Source organism: Pseudophryne corroboree, chromosome 5 (assembly GCF_028390025.1).
Source record: "Pseudophryne corroboree isolate aPseCor3 chromosome 5, aPseCor3.hap2, whole genome shotgun sequence".
NCBI classification, from domain to species: domain Eukaryota; kingdom Metazoa; phylum Chordata; class Amphibia; order Anura; family Myobatrachidae; genus Pseudophryne; species Pseudophryne corroboree.
Genome location: NC_086448.1, coordinates 590,349,238 through 590,376,052, shown reverse-complemented (window position 1 = coordinate 590,376,052; position 26,815 = coordinate 590,349,238). Strand labels below are relative to the sequence as shown.

Genomic DNA, 26,815 nt, shown 5'->3' with positions numbered 1-26,815 from the left:
AGAAAAACTACCTTTTGTAGTTGGTGCTAGTTAACTTCCTAGCTTTTCCTCACAATTTCAGCTGAAACTGAAGATATACTGTAGGAAGCAGATATAACATATTTTAAAGATAGCAATAGAGTGAAAATGTCACCTCATTGGGTGGTTATAGAATCACTCTGACCAGCTGCCTACTTCACACCAGAGCAACTATGGCATTGCTAACTATTTCTACATAATTTTGACATCAACTTTTATATATTTAACCAGTGTTTACCTTAAAATGTGAATCCAGACTTTTGCTGTATTTATTTGTTGAACAAGTGTGATTTATTTTTGCATATAATGAGATTTAAATACTAAGGAAAATATAGCGCCTACCTAGGGCCTGGGCAGGCCCCACTAAATCCGGCCCATCCATGACAATCACAAAGGCTGGCTTCTACTTGAATGTTTTACAGAGGCTCAGTAATGGGATACAGACCAGTATTAATATCCCTAATACTGACACTGAGCTCCATTACTGTGCCTCTGCAAAACATTTCCAGAGGAGCCCTGAGCAACCACCACGTGATGTGATGCACAGTAAGATAACACAGCTGGACATCGTCAGGTAAATAAACTCTCCTCACAACTGCCATTTGGAGAGTTGTTGGGATTAGCGTTCCTTATATACAATCGCCAAACTCTTGTCAGATCAGTCTCTGGTTCCCCCAGAATAAGCATGAGGAACTTATACAAGCCTCCCCCTTGTGTCTGCTCTGTCACATGACCCCAGAAGCTGTCAAAATTAATTACTCATGTTATTGGGATCTTTACTGATGTGCTGTAATGTGTTGGCTATTTCTGAGGCTATAATGTGATCCACGTCTGTATAACATGATGAGTATCCTTCTATGATTCATTTTTATTAGGAACCATGTTGGTGTAAAATAATGGGTATCTTTGCTGCTATATTGCAAGTGGCACCACTTCTGGTGTTATGAGAAGGGACACACAGCCAATATAACATGATGTGCTCCCTAGGCAGTTTAATGTGTTGGGCACCTTTACTTATATTATATGTAGGTCATCACAGCAGCTGGTATAATATACAGTGGGCTATTTTTTCCTGTTGGGAGCCAGTTTTTTTCCTGTTGTGGCCAATGTGTTTTTTTGCTGTTCAGGGCCACTATGTTTTATTTATTCATGTGGTGGCCACTGTGTACATGTAGGGGGACAAAGTATTTTTTTATTTTTCTATCGGGGCCACTATGTTTTATTTTTTCCTATTGAGGCCAATGTGTTTTATTGTTTTTTTGTACTACATGGCAGTATTTTCCAATACCGACCTACCACACAAAAAATAATCCTATAGTATCTTACCTACGGCCCCATGAGATCTAAATCTGACTCTGGGAATGCATAGTGCATTTTGCTCCATCTTTACCTCCTCTAAGTTGCTTTGTGTGGCCATCCATTGGAGAATATGCCTGTATGAGGGTAGCGGTGGTGGAGCTAGGTCAAACAATTTGGAGATATTTATTCATCTCCTTCGCCTCGTCTATGCACCACATTCCTCCACTTCCTCCAAGCTCTACTCCATTTCCTTTATTTTACCACAGCTGATTTGTATCTATAAACAAATGTGACACATGGCCCCACTTTTCTGCAATAATGGAGCCAAGGGTATAGCTACCATAGGCGCAGGGAGTGCAACTGACCAGAGCTGAGAGGGGCTTACTTTTCTGTCAAAGTTACTTGTGTTATATACATTTTTCACAAAAGGTAGACACCTAGAGGCCTTACAAATTTTGCCTTGGGACCTACAATAGTTTTGCCCTTAGACCTGTTCATTGTAAGTTGCTATAAAATTAACTGGAGGGCATTTTAATGTGACATACTATATGAATAATATAAAGCAGAGTCATAATGTGTCATAATGTGATTTGAAGGTACTGTTTTGCATAATGCGTACTGGCAGCATTACAATGTAGCATAATGTGAACTAGGGCACTACTATGGTTCATGAAAAACTAGGGCACTACTATGGGGCATGACAAAAACTAAGACACTACTACGGTTCAGGAAATGAACTATGGTACTATTGTGGGGCATAACAGTTACAACTTCTGATGAGAGTTGTCTCTCTAGAACAGGCATTCCCAACCTTGCACTGGACTGGGGCTCCTTCAAAATGTTGCTATGGGACCCACAAAGTTCTTGCTATGCTAATGCAATGGAGCTCTATGCATGTTGCATAGTACATAAATCCTTAACTAAATAAATGCTTACATTTTAAGTTCATAAATAAAAAAAATAAAACAATAACATGCACAATGCACTCACATTGCACTCAGAAGCCCAGAATTTTGACCAATACCATAAAAAATACTTAAAAGAAAAATAATTCTTAAGTTTAGAAAAAGGTAAATGTAATATTATCCACAGAGTAAAACTAAAGATTTACATTAATACCAAAGCATTTTGTTTGTTTCAGTTGTGTCTGCTGTCATCATCCTCAAATGGGGATAGTGACAGGAGAACAGTTTATTGTACATTGTTTGGATGCAGCTGGTGAAGTCTACGGCTGGTGATGCCTAACAATAGCTTTAGTCATCTGCAGAGCTTGTTAAAAAGAGAGACGCCGTATTTAGTGCTCATCCATATGATAAATAAATTATCTTATTTTAAATATTGCGAAGGCCACATTTAAAAAAAAACTAGCTGTGTTATTATTATGAATACAATAGAGAATTGTTTTACTCATTTGCTTAGCCAGATTAAAGTAAATGTCTGAATTCTGCTTTTAGACACCTGTGAATGCAAGGTCCCCACTGAATAAATTATCATGGGCTAAATCCATCATTGCAGTACAATGACTTTTGGAAACTAAAAGTAGTTCAATAATTTCCACTTGTACTTCTGTGACCCAATGTAATAAATCATCCTAGATTATAAAATACAGGGCATGTACTTTTGTTTCACCTTCTACTGTCACATCTATTAATCTCCTCAATATGGCTATGTACAGTCTGATTTCTACAGATATATCTGGGATTATTGCCTTATCGACCGCTAAACACTGTAACATAAAATAATATTACTGCCAGACAAAAATTTCCCATTCTTGCATACTTTTTTTATTTAATAGTATCTGGCCCAAGATCTCTTAATTATGTAGAACTTTTGCTATTTCCTAGCTGCATTTTCTATCCTTTAAGGCTGCAGCATCTTTCAAGACACTGTATGCTATTACAAGCTGAAACAGTTAGGTAGTAACACTCTCTGATAGGAATGAGAAGGCCATAAACCCCTTCATCAATAATTATGTGCAAGCTGTATGTCTGACTGGCAGGTACTCACTTTTCTGAATCCTTGTCTATGATTCCAGTGCTGTGTGTAAGGAAAATGCATGGTAGATATAACATGGTGACAAAGATCTGAATAGATTTCTAGGACAAGGAGCATCTCTACATGTTATCTGGTGATCGTTAAGACCACACACCTTCGCATGAGGCCACACCCCCTTCCCATCAATCAAAGTGAATGCAGGCGTGGGGGGCTTGTTGGCACATAGAGTGTCACTGACCCCAGTGATGCCTCTGCTTTCTACTAAAGGAGTGTAATGGGAGGATAACATGTGTTCATATGAGGGTATGTCTACGGGATTGAGGGTGACACAGAATTGTCAGAATTGTGCATATGCATAATTACACTTGTTTTCAAATGTATCTTTTGCAACAAGTGTGAGGCTGGTGCAAGTGCAAACTGATAATGATGGCAAGAGGAAACCAAGCATACAGGTGCAGGTGGTACTGCAGCAGGGATGTGTACAATGCAGCATATGGTTGAATATATGCATTTAGTTCTCTACAAGCAATGCAATGCAAAACCAATGTTCAAAGTGCATTTGTTCAATCTTCAATGTGCATTTAACTCTCCATTGGTCCTATAATTCTAACTGTACTGCTACCTAATAGGACATTAATACTGTATATACATAAACAGTGTGTGTATACGTTTTATTAGATAGCTTTTCTTCAGGGCATTGCTGTATTTTTCATATGCAGTAATTGAAATAAGGGACAGCTTAAATTATTATTACCAAGGGGAAAATACAGGGCTGGATATAGTGACATGCAGGTTGCCGGCCGAACTTGGATGTTTTTTTTAAAAGGGGCAGTCATTTACAAGGGAAGCGGTTATGTAACCGGCGGTTGGAAGACCGCCAGCCACTATACCGATGCCGATGTCCTGCACAGGTTACATACTGACAGTCGGCATGCTTTGTTGCAAACAACAGCAGTGGTTTCCCATATACCATATACAATGTTGTTTTAAATCACTGCACATCCACAATAATCTCAGTTTTAATTTTCCAAACAGCTGGATAATAAATTCAGAAATTTGGATGTCAAAATCGCATGCAGTTTGTGGCAAACACAAACCTTTCTGGGAACACCGCCATTTGATAAGTTTACCTCTAATAGCAAGAAAAGAATAGTACCAAATTACTGTACCAATTTGGCAGTGTGTGGTACCACTGAAAAGTATAATCAAATAGTGGCCACTTTGCCTTTACCCATATCTGCACTTTGCCTTTACCCATATCAGCCTCCTGAATTTGTTTTCCCATAATGTTCTTGGTACTTCATAATGGGAAGTAAATGCATTTGCACCATTAATGAAATCAGGTAAAGATGCACACAAGTTCAAGTGCTTTTATGTACATTTACTAGCATGTGCCAGATTTATGTCAGGTGTAACACTTGCACATGTGCACCAGCACAGGGGTGTAGTTGTAACAACTTGACAATGGGGGTCATTCTGAGTTGATTGCATGCTGCAACTTTTTGCAGCCCGTGCCATCAACTAGACGTCGCCTATGGGGGAGTGTTTTTTTGCGATCACTTATGCAGCCCTGCTATGCAAAAAAAGTTTTGTGTAGAACAAGACCAGGGTATGGGTTACCCTGTGCAATGAATCCAGCGTTGATGCTCCCGAAATTGATGTCAGACATCCGCCCTCCAAACACCTGGACATGCCTGCATTCACCGCACTACTCCCAGAAAATGGTCGGCCCGGAATGCCTTCCTCCTTTCAATCTTCTTATGGTCGCCGCTGAAACCGCTTTCTTTGCTAGTGGCAATGCTGCACCTGCGCAATGCGGACACAGCGCATGTGCAGTTCCGACCCAATCGCATGGCTGCGACACAGCGCAGCATGCGATTGGGTTGGAATGACCCCCGATATTAATAGTATATGCAAAACTTGCATAAGTCTATAGTATACAATACAATAATAAAGTATTCTGTTCACAAAGAAGAATATATAATGTTTGGACAGTGTTATTGATTAATGAAAAAATAAAATTTGCCATGTATCATATTTAATTACAAATGCCTTTCATTTTCCCCTTTAACAATCAAATGGTAAGTTTCTTTGGTACCACGGACAGATGGTAGAGTTCAAGTACTTAATATTGTAGTACAAATGGAAAAATCAATTAAAGCAAATAGATGGTTCCAAATGCAGTCTATCAGAAGTGCCTATCTAGTACCACTGTTTATCATCATCATCATCATCACTTGTCTTCATGGGACAGCCGACTGTTTATATGTATGTCTCTAGGGGCACCCGAGTTGCAATTATTATTATTATTATTATTATTATTATCCTTTATTTATATGGCGCCACAAGGGTTCCGCAGCACCAAATTACAGAGTACATATGCACATAATCAAAACAGGAAAACAGTGACTTACAGTTGAAGACAATATAGGACAAGTACATTGTAACTAAGCATAACTACACCAGTAGACGACAGAGATAAGTTTCATGGTGGCCAAAAAACTGCAGGCTTTTGGCAGTTGAGGATTATTAAAGTAAGAAAAGGATAAGCACATGAGGGAAGAGGGCCCTACTCATGACAGCTTACTTTCTAAAGGGGAGGGGCAGACAGACAGGGGTGGCACAGATGAGGTAGACCGAGTATGGGACAGAGGGTTAGGATGAGATTTGGCTGGGTTTGGTAAAGAAGTAGGTCTTAAGAGCCCATTTGAAGTTCTGTACGGAGGTGGAGAGTCTGAGGGGGAGAGGTAAAGAATTCCAGAGAAAGGGAGCAGCACGTGAAAAATCTTGGAGATAGGAGTGGGAGGAAGTACATGAACATATTTTTCCTGTACTCATCAATGCTCACCAACCCATTCTTCTCTTCATTCTGCCTCTCATGTAAAAAGTAACAGATTTGGGTACATCTATATTAGAGATGTGCACGGGAAATTTTTCGGGTTTTGTGTTTTGGTTTTGGATTCGGTTCCGCGGCCGTGTTTTGGATTCGGACGCATTTTGGCAAAACCTCCCTGAATTTTTTTTGTCGGATTCGGGTGTTTTTTTTTCAAAACCCCTCAAAAACAGCTTAAATCATAGAATTTGGGGTCATTTTGATCGTATAGTATTATTAACCTCAATAACCACAATTTCCACTCATTTCCAGTCTATTCTGAACACCTCACAATACTATTTTTAGTCCTAAAATTTGCACCAAGGTCGCTGGATGACTAAGCTAAGCGACCCAAGAGGGCGGCACAAACACCTGGCCCATCTAGGAGTGGCACTGCAGTGTCAGACAGGATGGCACTTAAAAAATATTGGCCCCAAACAGTACATGATGCAAAGAAAAGAGAAAAAGAGGTGCACTGTGTTCGCTGGACGGCTAAGCTAAGCGACACAAACACCTCAATATCACAGGAATTATTCGTTCTAATCAATGGTATTATTGGTCCAGATCACTGGAAAAAAATGACAAAATCACTGGAATTATTCGTTCTAATCAATGGTATTATTGGTCCAAATCACTGGAAGAAAATGACAAAATCACTGGAATTATTCATTCTAATCAATGGTATTATTGGTCCAAATCACTGGAAGAAAATGACAAAATCACTGGAATTATTCGTAAACATTTGTAGAAAGTCGCTGCTTTCTGATTACAGAAATGCTCAGATATTCCTGCGAATCCACAATCCCTTCCCAGAGGAAAAAGAAATTGAGAAACCGTTGTTTGTGAACGTTTGTTCTCTTTCCCTTACAAAGGAACAAACCACTTTTCAAGAAGACTGGCGTTTTTGGGATTATGGAGACATAATGTTTTTGAATATAAATCCTAAAGCAGGTGGTGTATTAGAGCAAGAGTGCAAGAGACCAGCCATGCAGTTTCTGAAATATTATGACAAAATGTTACTGTATTTCATAAGCACTCATTCCTAACTCTGCTAAGTACTGTTTGGTATACTGTATCTGGCTTCCATGAGGTAGTTATCCATTATTTCAGCTTCCATTGACCTTTTTGAAAGTGGTAGAAGTTATCGATTCTTTTTTTTTTTTTTTCCTATTTTTAATTTTCTCCTGCATAGCCCAGTACAATGTTGCAATGTTAAGTATTGACTTGTGCCTTCTGGGGGTCCACTTCTTCACCAAACCCAGCCAAATCTCATCCTAACCTTCTGTTCCACATTCTCTATGTACCCCATCTGTGTCACCCATGTCTGTCTACCCCTCCCCTTTACATTGTAAGCTCTCACGAGCAGGGCCCTCTTCCCTCATGTGCTTATCCTTTTTCCTTACTTTAATAATCTTCAAATGTACCACATCCAGCAGTCTTCTGCCACCTGATACTTATTCCAGTGTCATCTGCTGATGTAACTATGTTTATTTACCCTGTACTTGTCCTATACTGTCATCAACTTTAAGTTGCTGTTTTCCTGTTTGATTATTTATGTACTCTGTAATTGGGCGCTGCAGAACCCTTGTGGTGCCATATAAATGAAGGAGAATAATAATAACAATATAGGGTGCATAATCCCAAGGTGTATCTCACACATCACACAGTACAGTATATAGGCTGTACAATCCCTAGGTGTATCTCACACATCGCTCAGTACAGATTACAGGATGTATTTAATCACCAGGTGTATAACACACGTCGCACAGTACAGTATACATACTGGTCACAACAATGCAGCAGATATTGAGCACTGATCAGGATACTAAAAGTGACACAGAGCTGCAAGATACAGTAATAGCCTACTGTACTGTACTATGTGTATACTGCTGGTAACCAAAATGCTGCACTCTCCTACTATATATTGCTCACAATAATTCAGCACAGAGATAGTATACTTGACACAGAGCTGCAAGATACAGCAATGGCCTACTGTACTGTACTATATGTATACTGCTGGTCACCAAAATGCTGCACTGTCCTACTATATACTGCTCACAATAATGCAGCACAGAGATAGTATACTTGACACAGAGCTGCAAGATACAGCAATGGCCTACTGTACTGTACTATATGTATACTGCTGGTCACCAAAATGCTGCACTGTCCTACTATATACTGCTCACAATAATGAAGCACAGAGATAGTATACTTGACACAGAGCTGCAAGATACAGCAATGGCCTACTGTACTGTACTATATGTATACTGCTGGTCACCAAAATGCTGCACGGTCCTACTATATACTGCTCACAATAATGCAGCACAGAGATAGTATACTTGACACAGAGCTGCAAGATACAGCAATGGCCTACTGTACTGTACTATATGTATACTGCTGGTCACCAAAATGCTGCACTGTCCTACTATATACTGCTCACAATAATGCAGCACAGAGATAGTATACTTGACACAGAGCTGCAAGATACAGCAATGGCCTACTGTACTGTACTATATGTATACTGCTGGTCACCAAAATGCTGCACTGTCCTACTATATACTGCTCACAATAATGCAGCACAGAGATAGTATACTTGACACAGAGCTACAAGATACAGCAATGGCCTACTGTACTGTACTATATGTATACTGCTGGTCACCAAAATGCTGCACTGTCCTACTATATACTGCTCACAATAATGCAGCACAGAGATAGTATACTTGACACAGAGCTGCAAGATACAGCAATGGCCTACTGTACTGTACTATATGTATGCTGCTGACACCAAAATGCTGCACTGTCCTACTATATACTGCTCACAATAATGCAGCACAGATATGGATAGTATACTTGACACAGAGCTGCAGATACAGCAATGGCCTACTGTACTGTACTACTATAATTATATACTGGTGGTCCCCAGTCCCCACAATGCAGCACACTGAGCACAGATATTTGCAGCACACTGAGCACAGATATGGAGCGTTTTCAGGCAGAGAACATAGATATTTTCAGCACACTGAGCACAGATATTTGCAGCACACTGAGCACAGATATTTGCAGCACACTGAGCACAGATTATGGAGCTTTTCAGGGAGAGAACGCAGCCACGTCCTTTCCGTTCAATCTCCAATGCTCAAGTGAAAATGGCGGCGAAGCGCGGCTCTTTATATAGATTACGAATCTCGCAAGAATCCGACAGCGGGATGATGGTGTTCGGGCGCGTTCGGGTTAACCGAGCAAGGCAGGAAGATCCGAGGCTGCCTCGGAACCGTGTAAAATCGGTGAAGTTCTGGGGGGTTCGGATCTCGGAGAACCGAACCCGCTCATCTCTAATCTATATACAGATGTATGTGTATACCTACAGTATTTAGTGCACATGCACAGACTATGAACCCCACTATCTATCAAATACATAATAAATATCTTGGAGAGCAGAAATTGTGTAATTTTCCAACTGACTCAAGCATGTGTACACATCATGAATAGGCATAGAAAGATTTCAATGTGTTTCTTTAGTTAGTACTGTAAATAAAATAATGTTTTCTGCAACAATCATAAAATATACAGTAATTCTAATTTTTTAAATCTGAAAAAAAAAATGTAAATAAATAAAACTAACAACTATATATGAAAGGTGCTTTGTGAAACAGTTGCTGCTTGGTAATGTCAGACTGAATTGAGCAGAGCAATTTAGCAAAGTTTTAGTTTCAGTGAATATTGATTTTCAACAGCCAGCAAAATAATTTGCAAGTGTAGAGCCAAAAAAGTTTGAGAAGTCATCTTAAAAAGTGAAAAAAACAGCCAATAAAAGGCAACTATTTTTTTCCAGGCATTGATGCAAAATTTACTATAATAAGCAAAGTAGCATGCCAAAAACCCAATGCTACTGTATCAGGCATATGGAACATTGGACAAGGCAAGTGGTTATCAGAAGAACATGGCTATGATGCAGAGTCCTTTGCATCTGCATTGAGCATCCAGAGAAAAGTTACTTTCACCCATATGCTGTAAAGCCAGTATCCATACTTTTAGTTTCATCATCATAAGCAGTGCACACTTGCACTAGCCTTACCTTTAGTGCAAGAGATCCATGTTATATACACAAATCAGCATAACCCACAATTCTATGTACACACCCTCAACAACCCCCCCCCCCCTCCCCCTTCCCCACTACCATCTAGTTATACCTTGGCAGCTGCAACTTAGTTAAATAGTATCTGTGTATCACACACACACACACACACACACACACACACACACACACACACGCACACTCCAGTTTGACTATAAAAAATATTAGAATAATACAAAGAAGATATTTATAACTTATAATATCATCTTCGTATTATTCTATATAATACAATCATCTTTGTATTATTCTGATCTTTTTCATAGTTGTGGTTTTTGTATTATTCTAATCATTTTTATGTATGCAAATCTGGCTGTGATACTAGTCAGTGCCTCCCCAGCCTTTGACCTCACCACACATCACTGTGTAAGGAGATGAAACACACATTTACTAACAGATTCATTTTTATACTAATTTTTAAAAGTTAGTAAATGTGTGTTTTAGCCATGAAAGTACAGCAATTTAGATCGATTTACATCAATTTAAGATTGCTAAAAAGTTATGAAAATCGACCTTTAGTAAATATACCCCTAGCCTCAATATGCCATATGGTGTGAGATGCCTAGTGCGACTGTGCTGCTCCAAGGTGTGTAGCGTACCTCATTTTCTTTGAATCCGATGCCATATTCACATCACAGATGCTGTGAAACACCACTCAAAGTGTACTTAAAAAATGCTAGGCTGCCTCTTTAACCACACAGAATAAGTTTTATAGATTGTCGCAAGTAAAGCAACAGAACTTTGAAGGAGAAAAGCCTCGGCCTCACCACTTTGTACACATGATCAGACTCGGTCGCGCAGGCATACAGATGTGGCATACTGTATCAAACTAATCTGTGTAATCTAGCAAAGTAGTTTATGCACCTGCTATTGTTTTATCTATGCAAAAAGATGCTCATTCTGAGTGGAGGAGACGCTAAGTCTGGCCGAGGACACATCTGTATTGCCAGAATTATATCATATCATTATTTAGATACTTTTTACACTACAGATATATACACCACAATAACTTTTTGGCCATTTTTGTTTTTGTAAATGTAATGTGGCGTTTCTGATGAAAACCAAGAATTTACTTGTACCAGCACAGTTTCCAACACTTATTTTACACGGCTGTAAAACAATAAAATACTTGAACATTACTATAACTTTTCTAACTGGTAAATGAAAAATCCTTAGTGATAAGCAACCATTTTTAGATGTTTTGTTATGACATGAATAGCAGACATGGCTTAGTTATGATCTCCCTATGTAGAGAATATTAAAGCATACAATCAATAAAACATCTATAAATTAATGAGGATTCCAAAATAACAACAGACTACCATATTGAGATTTATGCACATTGTAAAATGGTGCCATCTTTAATTTGGAATGTTGCCAGGCTAGTTTATTACAGATGCTGTAGTTGACAAAACTGTGACCAGAGTTTCCACAATTTTGGAAAAAAGTCATGTATGAAAAAAAAAGTTTGTCGTCATGTATTCAAACGGGTGAAAATAATGTTGACACAACAATGTCAATAGTTATGACATTGACATTGTTAAAATGTCAATAGGTAACATATTAAATGTTGACAATGTCAGAATGTCAACATTGGGGTTAGATTGCGGACAAGAAGGTTGGGCTGCGGGCATACTGTAGGTTAGCTTTTAGGACTCTGAAGTTAGGGTTAGGCACTAGAGGGAGGGTAAGTGTTAGGGGTAAGGATTAGGGTTAAGGAAAGGGGATAAATAGCAGTATGCTGAAAGATCATAGCTCTGACTTGGAAGTAAAGGGGCCCATATATCTGCAATTACAATTTATTGTTTCACAGATCCTGAGATTTTTTTCCCCCAGATTTATTGTTTTTACAATATATCTGACTTTGCCCATACATTACGGATATTTTTCAATGATTTGCAGATCATTTTCAGTTGAACAGATCTGACAATCTTGAATGACTCATCAGTTTACTAGAAGCGGTCTGCATATCTGCCCATGCACTAGCAATCTACAGTCCTAATTTATCTGTGAAATTAAACATGTTGAAAAACCTGATATAACAATCCCAATCCATTTATGGCTGAAATCTGTGATCTGTGAGCCCCATACATTGCAGATTTATTTGCACAAGTGTCTGCAAATTGGCAAATTGCCTCAATCAATTGCTGATGTATGGGCCCTTTCACAGTCACATAACTGACAGAATCCGGAAGCCAAACTGGAGCTGCTGCAGCCATCAGGAGCAGCTAAGTCACCGCTGGGACACCGTGGAAAATATGTCAGCATCCTAACATTATGACATGTCATCACTGTCTACATGATGAATGTAAACATGGTCAGTGTCAATATAATGACCATGTCAGTAGTCTTATGATGACATTATGACTGTTGACATACTGTATACCACAGCCATTTGATACTACTCTGCTGCTATATCCGTGTTATATTATACACTTTAGAAGAGAAAACCCCCAGAAGGGTAATACACTACTGAAACTGAATGTTATTACCTAGAAGCCTTTCACAAAGTAGGCTGGGATCCACTGGGATCTTTCACAACAAGTTAAGGATAGAACTGACCAGAGTAGAATGGATACTCCAGAGTATTGGGAGTGTGTGAGCCACTTTTGCATTCAAATTGATCATCAGCTTACTGAGCAGAAACCATACTTAAAAGGTGCCCTTGGAGTTTACACTTCAACTTTGAATGGACACGTTTACTAATTAGCCCCCAAGGCACCTTAGATTACATCACATTTATTCACCAACCCTCAGCCAATGAATAGAAATGTCTTATGGAAGCCTACAAATATCACCTAAGTTGAGGGCAGATATTTTATATTTTTTCTTTCAAGGAGAGTTTTTATTATGCAAAGAATGCAAATGTTATTATGTAAACTATACTAATAAATCTTTAAGAACCATTGCTGGGGCAGGCCCTTAGGAACACAATTTACCAATATTCATTTCTCAAACATTGTTTTCTATGGCATAAGGTGATATGATTACTTGTCATATGCATTCACATTGCATAATATACTTCAACACAACACCAATACAATGTTAAGTTAGCATTAGTGAGCTGGTCACCCTGAGCATGATGGAAATTTTATGAATACAAAATTTGCTGATCCACGTAATGTACTAATGCTAAAAATAATATCAGTGTTTCATTAACTGCTACTAGTAATATTGACAGCATGGTTATCATTACTGACTTACAGGCCTTGGAGTCATGATTCTAAGACTATGATCACATTGTACACTTCACTATATTTGCAAAAACAGATACATTTTAAAAAAAAAGTAGCAAAGCAATTTTTTGGTTAAAAGTAGGTTCACAATAGAAGTGACACACTATACAACAATGGAGTGGTTAAACTTAGTAATCATCAGTCCGCTCTTTCAATACCGTTCATATCACTTTATCATTAGATAATTATATGTAGGTCTGGAGTGGCGGTCAGAACTGAACAGAAGGGATGGGGTCATACAGAATGGAGTGTGGGTTGAAGCGGAGTCAGGTTTACAGGGGGGGGGTACTCTTAATTACAGTACTAATCAAATATAAATTTTGTATGATATAATGTAAACTGTAAAAACTGTATATATTTAACAGCTGGATCTCCCCATGATGGAAGGATCAGGCAGCACTCCGCGGGCTTGTGAAAACAGGATTAGTGCTTTATTTCTTTAACTAGCTGTCAAGACCAGGGAGGTCTTTTCATCATGGTGTATAACAGAAAGTACCCAATGGTGACTTGTCCACAGGTACAAACACTGACGCAGTTCCAGAGATGCATCCTGATGAAGTCACAGTCTCTGGCACCCCAGTCTTTTAATGTTGGCTAAGGAAATAAAGCCCATTGAGTGTCGCCTGATTCTTCCATTGTGGGAATATCCATTTAATTTAGGTTTTATCTATCTATCTATCTATCTATCTATCTATCTATCTATCTATCTATCTATCTATCTAACTATAGAGTGTATATATATATATATATATATATATATATATATATACAGTATATATATACATCACTGTTTTGTTTTTTGTAAATACATTTTATTAATTTTACATGAAAAGATACAAAAAAGTTTGTTTAAAGCTGGACATACACTATAGAATTATCTGGCAGATCATCTGTCAGATCTGGCTGGTTGAAATGAAAATCTGGTAATGGATGAGAGCAAATGACAATTGACCATTTGCTCCCAAACACTGGAAAACAAAAACAAAAACTGTTGTCCATACAAATTGGTTAAATCCGTGATTCAACCAATTTGTCTGAGGTTTTGGCCATTTTACAGGGTTTAGGAGCAAGTGGTTGATTGCCATTTGCTCTCTCAAAGCTCTCATCCATTTCCAGATTTTTATTACAACCAGCCAGATCTGGCAGACGATCTGCCAGATAAGTGTATGCCCAGCTTTATATTATAATCCAAGATACCTTTGGTTTAGCATTCAGAGAAATAGTGTTAGAAAAAGGAGCATGTAAACACTTAACATTCTGTAGGGAAACCCTCAACTAGCAACAAAATCTAAATCCTCCTGATCAACTAAGATGAAGGAGACCAACTTTTTGATAATCACAAAAGAGATGTGAAAAGAAGTAATGAACAACAGGACATTCTAACACCATATCCAATATTTGACCACAAACACAAAGAAAGGTTCACACAGACATGACACATTAGGGATGGGTGGGGAAAGGAACCAAAGTATTTAACAATATACAAGTCAATTGGCCTGTACTCGAGTGATAGTAATAGAAATGCAATGAATTTACAGAATATTGCAAGATAGTAGGAGAAAAGTGGTGAAAGAACAAGTGATCCCACATTGGGCCGAATTCAATAAGGATTGCAAATTCTGCTAATTAACAGAATTTGCAATCCTTTTGTTAGCATATTGGGGGCTGCCCAGCATGCTGCCAGCTGCCCCCCCCCCCCCCCCTTCAACAAGCAGAAATTGCAATCACATAGCAATTTCTGCTTGTTAGCAGAAATTAAGGATGCCTCCTGCTGACAGGCAGAGTCGATCACATTTTCTGCACCTGCCCCGTAGAAAATGAGGGTGCATGTGCAGGACGGGCGCTGCGCATGTGCCCGCACCTTTTTCTCAGTTTTTGCAGTTGGATCACACACTGCGATCTAACCTGAATTAGGCCCATTATCTAATGTCAGATGTAATATGTATAAGTAGATACCAGTCAGTGTTTTCATATAATTGAAGTATGTGGTTTTGCATATTGACATCCATGGTACAGGTATCTACAGGTAGTCTAGGTTCTCATTTTTGATAAAACTTTTCCACACATTTATTAACATCGGGCATAGTCGAGTGTCTGTCATAATACAAGATTTGTAACTTTTCTAATTTATCTTCAGAAATATAGGGTGAGGATCTGCTGACACAGTGTGTAGGAATAATGTTCTTTGCAACTGGTACAAGGGTTGTAATAAGTTTAAGGCACTCATTGCTCTTACCAGTTGCTGTGCACATAAGCCTTCTATGCAGAAGTCTTCTATTTTCCTAAAAATTTCATTTCCACTAAGTAGAGCTTAGAATGTGCACACCACAGTCCCTATCCTGTCATCAGGGGCAAACGCAGGATTTATTCAGGGGGGTTTCCTTGGGTGTGTATCTGTGAATGTACATATAATATATATATATATATACTAACACACACAGTATATATATATATATATATATATATATATATATATTCACACACACACACACTATATATATATATATACATATACACACAGTGTGTGTGTGTGTGTGTGTGTGTGTGTGTGTATATATATATATATATATATATATATATATACATTGCTTTTGTAGACCGGCACTCCAATACATTCCTTGCTTTGCCCGGTGCACGTCTCAGATCACCAACAAGACCCCAGTATACATTCCACAACAACGGCACATGAAGGCTGAATAACTGACCACACGTACAGCAGCGTTACTCCAACGTTTCAAAGTCATTTACTTTTAGTATCCCTGATGAAAAAGTAAATGACTTTGAAACGTTGGAGTAACGCTGCTGTACATGTGGTCAGTTATTCAGCCTTCGTGTGCCGTCGTTGTGGAATATATATATATATATATACAGTATATGATGCAGTTAAAATGCTGGCTGTCGGGATCCCGGTGTTCGAGAGATCGACATGTCAGAATCCCGACAGCCAGTGAAATACTGACGAACAGAATCCCGATATCTGCATGGTATTCCCACTCGGTTAGTTGCTCCATGCCACCAACCGAGTGGGAATATAACCTGTGGTGAGCAAAGCAAGCTACCGGGCCCACAGCAAGCCCACGATGGGTCTCGCCGATACTGACAGCCGGCATCCCGTGTGTTGGTAACACATACTGATATTTTCATATATATATATGAATGTATATATATATATATATGTATATATATACATACATAGACATATATATATATATATATATATATATATACATACATATATACACATACCACACACATTCATACACACATAACCACACATGCATACATACACAAATACATATACATCCCTGTAAATACATACCGTAAATACTGGAGTATAAGCCGTCTTTTTCAGCACTTTTTTTGTGCTGAAAAAGCCCCCTCGGTTTATACTCGAGTCAGTGGGAAGGTGGGACATAGAGGGCACAGAGCGCGCCTCTCCTGCGTCTCTGGTGGCAGCAGCGGGCCTATTAAATGAAGTACCCGTTCGTGAGCTCTGATTGGCTCAAGAACCGGCACTTCATTTAACAGACCCGCCACCGGAGATGCAGGAGGGACACAGAAGAGGCGCGCGCTGTGCCCTCCGTGTCCCTCCTTCACAGGACAGTGGGGGAGCGGAGAGCGGGGAGGGTAAGTTGTACCTGGCACTGGGGGAGCATCTCTGGCACTTGGGGGGGCATATCTGGCACTGAGGGGGCATATCTTATGAGGGCATATCTGGCACTATGAGGGAGTATCTGGCAGTATGAGGGCATATCTGGCACTGTAGGGGCATATCTGGCACTATGAGGGCATATCTGGCACTGTGGGGGAATATCTGGCAGTATGAGGGCATATCTGGCACTGGGGGGGAATAGTTGGCAGTATGAGGGCATATCTGGCACTGTGGGGGTATATCTGGCACTATGAGGGCATATCTGGCACTATGAGGGCATATCTGGCACTGTGGGGGCATATCTGGCAGTATGAGGGCTGTTTACGGCTAGAGCTGCATTTCCCACCCTAGGCTTATACTCGAGTCAATAAGTTTTCCCAGGTTTTTGTGGTAAAATTAGGTGCCTCGGCTTATATTCGGGTCGACTTATACTCGAGTATATACGGTACATACACACACACTTGTATACAGTATTGGTGGTATACATACCACCAGGGGCTGAGAGCAATGGGAGGCACGAGCAGACTATTCTGTGAGGAGGGAGAGAGCTGTTGCAGCTGAGCATGCACAGCCAGCAGCTCCCCCCAGACTTTCTCTATGCAGAGAGCTACATAGCTCTCTGCACCTGCAGTAGCTCCGTGGTCGCGATTGCGATTGCAGCTTTGGCTGAGACGGAGACACTGCTGTCTCCGTCTCACAAATAAACATTTGTCTCATCAGGGGGGGGTTTCCAGGTACTCGGAACCCCCCCTGCGTGCGCTACTGGTTATGAATAAGTTCCAAAGTCCCTACCATCCAGGCCAATATCATCCAGAAAAAAATGCTTAAAAACAGTATGAAATTGAAACTTGGTAAGAGTGTAACCATCCTCATGCATCAACCATTGCGCCCCAGAAAATGGTATAATGCTACAAAAGGTACACACTATTGTAATGGGACAAATAAACTGTGAGCATGCAGCTGTAAGGAAATCCACTTCCCATTCTTGGTATTGGACCAAATGCTCAAAGAGCTGTCTCTTTGACATGGACATTACTTGTAATTTTTGTGGTCACCATCTAAATAATGCAAAATGCACCAAAGAACGTCATAGAAAAAGCTTCCTTAAAAAGGTCTGCATTGAAAATATCCTGTCACCTTACGTAAGTGTAGCAATAAAAGGTCAATTGGCCTGCACCTATCTTCTCACAAGCTCGATCTTGAAGTGCCTTAGCCAAAAGGAAAGGACTTTGAAAGTCCTTAAAACTTTAAGAAGTGTGCAATACTGGTTGCTGAATTAATGACACCAGGCAAAGGTTTTGCTGCAGCGTCATATCAACTTGGTCCTGTCTAAACAAGAATGAACATCTTTCATGCTTACTGTATGTCTTCAGGGTGACTTTAGCTAATGACCTTTGGGCAAGTCCCTCTATGCCAGTTTGATAATCTGCCAAACATGAGGATATATTGAACCAATTGGGTCAATCCCAGACATAAGCATGCAAAACCTGTCCCACTGCCTCTGCAACAGAGCATCAGCTACTTTATGGACCCAAAACTGAAGTCTCCTGATTAAAATGCATAACAACAAAAGCCTGGACTTTCTGTGACAGCCTAAGAACATACACACATCTCTACCCTATCCAATCCAACTGGACACCAAACCAAGGGAATAATTCAGACCTGATCACTCCTCTGCAAATTTGCAGATTGGTGTGATCACATAGTAGCCGCCCATAGAGAGTGAAAATCTGCCCCGTGCAAGTGTGTGAATGCATGTGTACGCCATGTGAAAACTTCACCAGACAGCAGACAGCGGCAAATCCGTTCAGAACTCACTCACCATCAAATTATTTTTCCAGTCTGTGCGTAGCCCAGGATTTACTCCTACAGTGCGATAGAATCAGGCTGTTCGGGATCGGAGCTGACGTCACACACCCTCCCAGAAAACACTTGGGAACCACTGCATTTTTCCTGACACTCCCAGAAAACGGGCAGTTACCACCCACAAGCGCCCGCTTCCTGTCAGTCACCTTGCTTACGTGTAGCAACTGAATTTGTAACACTATTCTGTCACTGTTTGGGCTGCACCTGCACACTGTGGTGCATACACATGCGCAGTTATTCGATAATCATCTGATGTGCGAAATCTCACAACAGCAATCAAGTTTGAATTAGGCCCCAAATACCATTACTGTATGTTCTCAATAAAACAGATACAGTACCTACAATTCACAAGCCACTAAAAATCACAAACCAATAATCTTACATGCTAACCAACTCTTGCTTTCAATACTTTTCTTGCATTATGTGTTAAAATTCCTTTTCCACAAGCTTTGTTTGATGACTGATTATATTTTAGGAGAATATCTAAATGTAATGTATTTATTGCTAATGTCTTTTATTTGTATTTATTACTAGGTGAATCATCACGCCCTATGGGTGCTCTTCACACCATCGAAAGGGGCTACAGCCCATTAACCCCTGCACGCCTTTCTGGCATTCAATATTTGTATTAGAGTATATGGAGTATTACCTGCATTCTTAGTTTTGTTAGTGGTTAAATATTGCACAACGAAAGGTCGTCCGATGGTGAAGGGGGCTTAGCCCCTTGTGATGGCGTGAAGAGTGGCCGCAGGGCATGATGAATAACATAGTGTAGTATATACTGTTAGTGTATGCATCATAAAGTACCAGATTAATAGCAGCAATGTAGTGTAAAAAATACACCAAAGTCCTGTGCAGTACGGGATAAAGTACCAGATGAATAACAGCAATACACTGTAGATAAGACACCAATGTCCTGTGGCCACAGGTAGCAGAGCCGCTTATACAAACAATGGCCACAGGTAGCAGAGCCGCTTATACACAAATACCCACAGGTAGCAGAGCCGCTTATACACACAATACCCACAGGTAGCAGAGCCTCTTATACACACAGTGCCCATAGGTAGCAGAGCCGCTTATATGCACAGTGGCCACAGGTAGCAGCGCAGTTTATACACACAGTGGCCACAGGTAGCAAAGCCACTTATACACACAGTGCCCACATGTAGCAGTGCCGCTTATACACACAATGGCCACAGGTAGCTGCGCCACTTCTACACATAAAACCCACACGTAGCAGAGGCACTTATACACACAGTGGCCACAGGTAGCTGAGCTGCTTATACACACAGTGCCCACAGGTAGCTGTGCCGCCTATGCACACAATGGCCACAGGTAGCAGTGCCACTTTTACACACAATACCCACTGGTAGCAGCACCGCTTATACACACAGTGCCCACAGGTAGCAGCGTCGCTTATACACAAAATGCCCACAGGTAGCAGTGGCACTTTTACACACAATGGCCACAGGTAGCAGAGCCGCTTATACACACAGTGCCCACAAGTAGCAGAGTCGCTTCTACACATAATGCCCACAGTTAGTAGCTGCATTTATGCACACAGTGCCCACAGGCAGCAGCGCCACTTATACACAATGCCAACAGGTAGCAGTGTCGCTTATACACATAATGGCCACAGTATTAGTGTTTCTTATTAACCCAATGTCCATTGGTAGCACCTATACTCACAGAAGTTCAATGTGTATGGGGAGGCTTGGAAAGGGGGTGGTTGCAGTGAGGTGGAGGTGCCTCTCCATGCCGCTGATCACCCCTGATTCAGGGAATCACTGGTAATGGCTGTGGATGGTGTCGAAGGTGTTACATGTGGTGTAGGGGTGGGTGCAGAGGGGGGCTGTGGATGGGAGAGGGGGTCCAGAGGTGCTGCGGGTGGGGGAGGGGTGGGTGCGTGAATGGGAAGGGGGTGCAGAGGTGTTGCAAGTGGGGGAGGGACAGGTGCGGAGGGGGCATGGATGGGGGAGGGGATCTGGAGGTGCAGTGGGTGGGGGAGGGGCAGGTGTGTGGGGGTGTGGATGGGGGAGGAAGTCTAGATGTTGCTGGTGGGGGAGGGGCAGGTGCGGGGGCAGTGGATGAAGGAGGAGTCTGGAGGTGCAGTGTATGGAGGAAGGGCAGATGCAGGGGGTGCATTTGGGGGAGGGGCAGGTGCATGGGGATGCGGTTGGGTGAGGGGAACCAGAGGTGTGGGTGTGGGGTGCCACAGATGGGGTATGTAGATGCTGCGGGTTGGGGAGGGGTGGCTGTGGGGAGAGCCGTGAATGGGGGAGGGGGTCCGGAGGTGCTGTGGGTGGGGGAGGGGTGGGTAGTGGAGGGGTGGTTGCAGAGGGGGTGCTGCGGATGGGGGAGGGGGTCCAGAGGTGCTGCAGGTGGGGGAGGGGCAGGTGTGGGAGGTCCGTGGATGGGGGAGGGTGTCTGAGATGCTGTAGGTGTGGGAGGTCTGATGGGGGAGGGGGCCAGAGGTGCTTTGGTTGGGAGAGTGGTGGGTGCGGGGGTGCCGTGGGTGGGGTAGGGGGTCTGGATGTGATGCAGCCAGAGGAGGGGCAGGTGCTGCGGATGGCGGAGGGGGTCCATAGGTGCTGCAGGTGGGTGAGGGGCAGGTGGGGTGCCATGGGTGGGGAGGGGCAGATGTGGGGGTGCCATGGTTGGGGAAGTGAGTGCGGGGGTACTTCTGGTGGGGGAGGGGCAGGTGTGGGGGCACTGCAGGTGGGGGGTGCAGAGGGTGGGGGAGGGGTGAGTGGGGGTTTTCTGTGGGTGGGGGAGTGCCGGGTGTTGGGTTGCCATGGGTGGGGGAGGTGCGGGTGCATGGGTGCCATGGGTATAGGGGGTGTGCGGAGGGGGTGTGGGGAGGGGGGTGGTTGTGGGGGTGTCTTTTGTGGGGGTGCTGTGTGTGGGGAAGAGGTCGGTGCTGGGGTGACTCTGGTGGGGGAGAGGTGGGTGCAGGGGTGCCGTAGGTGGGGGATGTGCGGGTACACGGAGCAGGATGGAAAGAGATGCAGCAGCGTGTAGTCAGCCAGGGAGCGCGACCTCTGTGTCTTAGGTGCTTTCATTAACTATATTTAAAGTGCTCACCACTCACCAGAAAGTTAAGGGATCATGCCCTGCATCAAGCCACCCAGATCTGTGACTCAGACTCCGCCCAGCATTGTGACTCCACCCAGCATTAGGATATGAGTTACAGAGTCACAGATCTTGGCAAATATATAGGAGTTTTATCAGATGATTGCATCTGGAGAACTCCACCATATTTTCTGTTTACCTTTAGTTGGTAATTATGGTTCTATGACATTTACAATTATTTTCTATACTTTTTAATAATGTTCTCCATATTACTAATAAGAATACAAATAAGAAATAACTATAAATAAAATGTATATAAAATTCTACCAACTAGAAATATATAGTGTGGCAGGGACAGCATAGTTCCACATGAAGTTGATTTGTCAGCTTTAGAGCAGCAGCACTGATGGGTCCACTCCAGGTATTGCCACAATCAATTGTCAGCCAGAGGCTAGGCTAATCAGTTAACAGCACCTGTCATTTGCCTTTAAATACAGTATGTGTTCAGTGCAGGGGCACATTGCTTCCAATGCTTAGCCAGCCAACCGGACAATAGGACTGGGGGTGTGGGGTCTATGCAGGGCTGATTCTAGACCTTGTGGCACCCAGTGAGAAAGTTTCCTTTGGCACCCCCCAGGCAAAAATAGGGGCATGGCTTCATAGGGAAGAGGCATGGCCACAATTATGCCCCCTGTAGTTGTGCCCCCAGTACAGTTATGCCCCCTGTAGCTGTGCCCTCAGTAGTTGTGCCCTCAGTAGTTTTGCCCCCTGTAGTTTTGCCCCCTGTAGTTTTGCCCCAGTAGCTGTGCCCCTGTAGTTTTGCCCCCAGTAGCTGTGCCCTCAGTAGTTGTGCCCCCTGTAGTTTTGCCTCCAGTAGTTTTGCCCCCAGTAGCTGTGCTCCAGTAGTTTTTCCCCCTGTAGTTGTGTTCTCGGTAGTTGTGCTTCCAGTAGTTGTGCCTCCAGTAGTTTTGCCCCCTGTAGCTGTGCCCTCAGTAGTTGTGCCCCCAGTAGTTTTGCCCCCAGTAGCTGTGCCCCCTGTAGTTTTGCCCCCTGTAGCTGTGCCCTTAGTAGTTGTGCCCCCAGTAGTTTTTCCCTTAGTAGATGTGCCCCCCTGTAGTTATGCCCCTAGTAGTGGCGCTTACAAAAAAAAAAGAGTACTCACCAGCCCCGCTCCTTCTTCCCGACCGCTGCAGCTGTCCTCTGCTCCAGCCGCCACTCTTCGGATCTAGGGGAGAGACATCATGATGTCTCTCCCATAGCGCCGCACAGACACTATAGGTCAATTATAACCTCTAGCGTCTGCGGCCACTCCCACTATGCCATGCGTGCACGGCAGCATGTTTTAGGGTCAGGCGGCGCCAGTGCCCTCAGGACTACTTGCCCATTGCAAGAACTGCTCCTGGGTCTATACTAGGAAGCATACCTCCCAACATGACCCTCTGCAGGAGGGACCAAATGCTCTGCTCTCCTTAAATGTATGATTGCCGGCACCTGTGCTGAAACACCTTTCTTATTCATTAACCTGTTCATCACAGGTGCCAACAATCATAAATTAAGATAAAAGTCCAGGAGCAGAGCATTCTGTCCCTCCTGGAGAGGGTCATGTTGGGAGGTGTGAGGAAGTCATTTTGGATCTGCTACCAACGTGTGTAACCTGTGTACACCTTGCCTCAGTTTTGTGAACTGCCATGCTGTGAAGCCTATGCTGTTGAAAAGATACCTGAAGCTGTCCTTCTGAGTGAGAACACTAAAGGAAGCTGTTTGTATTTAATCCAGTGTATGTGATCCTTTTCACAATAGTGTTCAGATGTGGTCAAGCCGCAAGAGTATAAATAGATATTTATTATTACTTTTAAATCAAAATATAATTTATTTATTTATTTTTAACTTAGACTAAAGGGCAGGAAATGGTGTGAATATGAATTATTCTCTGTACTGAATTGCATTTCTGGTGGCACTATATCAATAAATAATAGTAGTTATAATAGAACACAATATTTGCAGTTATCATAAGAACTTTCTAGCTTAAACCATCTGCTGTTACAGGAAGAGACACACGTCAGGGTTAACTTTGTCCACTTGAATCACTTGAACACATAGAGGAGACAGTAGGACATGTATTTTTTGTTCTCTAAAATCTAGTATGCATCACTACAGTACTGTATGCTTACAAGAAACAGCTCCAGTCCCCAGAGTAAGCTGTGCAGTAGCTGTGCTACTTATGCTTTCAGTAAAGGTCACTAAAACTTTGGACTTGGGCCACAAATGGAATTTGGTGATGATTTATTTTGAGAGAAAAATTTTAAATAACTAAAAGGGGACCTAATATATTTTAGAAATAAAATGGAACATAATATATTAGTAACATGTGCTTTGTAATTTATTTATTTTTACTGTTTTTACCATACACCTTCCAACAATTCAATGAAAGCAGAGACAGAATGATATGACATAGCCTCTTTCTAAAACTAGTATATTTATTGACGGTGGGTGGATGGAGCACATGCTGCTGGTGCTGGAGTGATCGCAGGCACCAGTAAGTTTTGATCTAGTTAATCTAGTGTCTATTGATTTTACGGTTATGTTACTGGGGATTTAGGCATGTTAGCTGAGACTGGGTTGATCAGCCGCATATTACACTTTTGCCTATCCAGGGGCTTGGATTGCAGTGAAAGACTGTAATGCTCCTTCCTTCTGTGATAGACCATCCTCCTCCCTGCTCTGAATGGCAAGGACCCACTTATTCATTTCACATTTAAGAAGTTTTAAAGTAATTAGTAAGCTAATTATATGGAGGAAGCAGGGGACAAGGAAATCAAGCTCCAGGCTTTCATATGCATAAACATTCATATGACGATCACTGTTATGTTCTCTGTATTATATGGAGCTCATTATGATTCTCTCCATATTATATGATGGTCACTGATGTTCTCTGTATTATATGCTGCACAATATGGAAGTCACTGTGGTTCTCTGTGAATTGTGTGGAAATCACTGTTATTGTGTCTATATTGTATTACTGGCACTGCTATGTGGGGTGTAAGGTAATGTAGAACAAGCAGCATTACTTATATGTTACTAATGAGACTTTAGGTGGGGGTGGGGTTCCAAGCTGAGTGTTTTGCCCAGATTGACAAACAAACCTGGCCTCACCCCTGCTTTTTAGTGTGTGCAGATATTCAAGATATAGATAGATATTCTGTAGCTACAGTTGGACAAAATTAGATGTTTTTTTCTGTTTAGAAAGTATCTTTGGTGTGTATTCTCATTAAGCCAGACTACTTCATTATGTGGGCTCTTTCTGACTGCTGCCAACTTATTTTTCAACATTTTATTTATAGCTCGGATTTTGATTTCAGTTCATAGACTTTCTGCTCCAGGAGTAAACATGTTTCTACATAAATATCACAGCTTTTTAGAAACAGCATATAAACAGTTCTAAAAAAAATCTTTGCTAGAGAAAATGTTTTATCATCAAACTAATGAAACGGTCAAAAATGGAGATTTCCCTGGTATGGAGGTCATCTGCAATACAGCAGTGATATCTCATTTAAATCAAATTGTACTCCCTACTGTACATTATGTTAGCATAAATACATCCAACTCTCCCAGAAGAAGAAGAAGAAGAAGAAGAAGAAAAAAGAGTTTCTGTCCATATGTAGTTGTTAATATATACATTCAGAGAAGAGCAATTTATCCGAGTTGCTAAAATGGACAAGGGTGGTAGTATTTCTGAAGCAGCACAGTTTGTGAAATGTTTGTGTGCTGCTGTGGTGAAGGTATATCATCACTGGACAAATGGCACCATTGCAAAAAACCAATGTGGAGACTGCAAAGCACCACGTATCATTAATGTGAAAGGTGAACATCGGCTATGAAGGTGCATGAGGGCCGACTGACACAGTGGAGCAGATCACCATTAAAATGAACCTGTGGGCTATCAGATGTGTATCTAAAATCTGACTGAGGAAGCCACCGACACACTCCTTAGGCGGGGAAATGAGTCTTATCAAAGCTATCTACAAGCCTACTATCCTGCCTCATTACTGGGAATCAATTTATGTCTCTGGATATGGCTCATTGAAAGGTTGGAGCACCAATGCCGGGAGCTAAAGACTATCTTTGCATCAGAGAGAGGATGTGGTAACAATTACATGCTTAAAATCTATTAACATAGCCATGTTTTAAATGGCAATTGCTTTGCATGAAAAAGTTTCACTAAAAACTATTCAGAAATTTGCATGATTACTAACAAATGGCAAAGAAAATGTGCTAATGTCTGTTAAGTGACACATTGTTTAAATATTTAACATCTTTCCAGCTGGATACAAATTTTCTAATGACTAACACTGCAGTGCATACCTGATACGAGAGACTTTGTGGCAACAGCTTGTTAAAACGTATAAACATCTGGCATCTACTCATAAGTGGATACAAAGTATCACTGAAAGAAATTTGTGTGTCTATATTGCTGTGGATGTAATAATTGTTTATGCATATATTGTGATTTTGGTGAACTAATAACTGTCATATCTATATAAAAGGTTTATAAAGAGATACCATCTTTTAAGGATAATAATAAAATTATTTTTAATTATAGTCTGTCAGCGCTGTGTTCTGTTTTTGTGTATCTAGAATTACAGTTCAGTGAACCCTGCTGCATATGGCGCTCC

General features: G+C 41.5%; 1 protein-coding gene across 3 annotated transcripts in view; it reads left to right on the top strand.

The window, feature by feature from the left end:
* Window positions 1-26,815, top strand: part of DOK6 (docking protein 6) — a 799,313-nt gene that overhangs the window by 409,766 nt on the left and 362,732 nt on the right. The gene's annotated exons all lie outside the window — the stretch shown is intronic.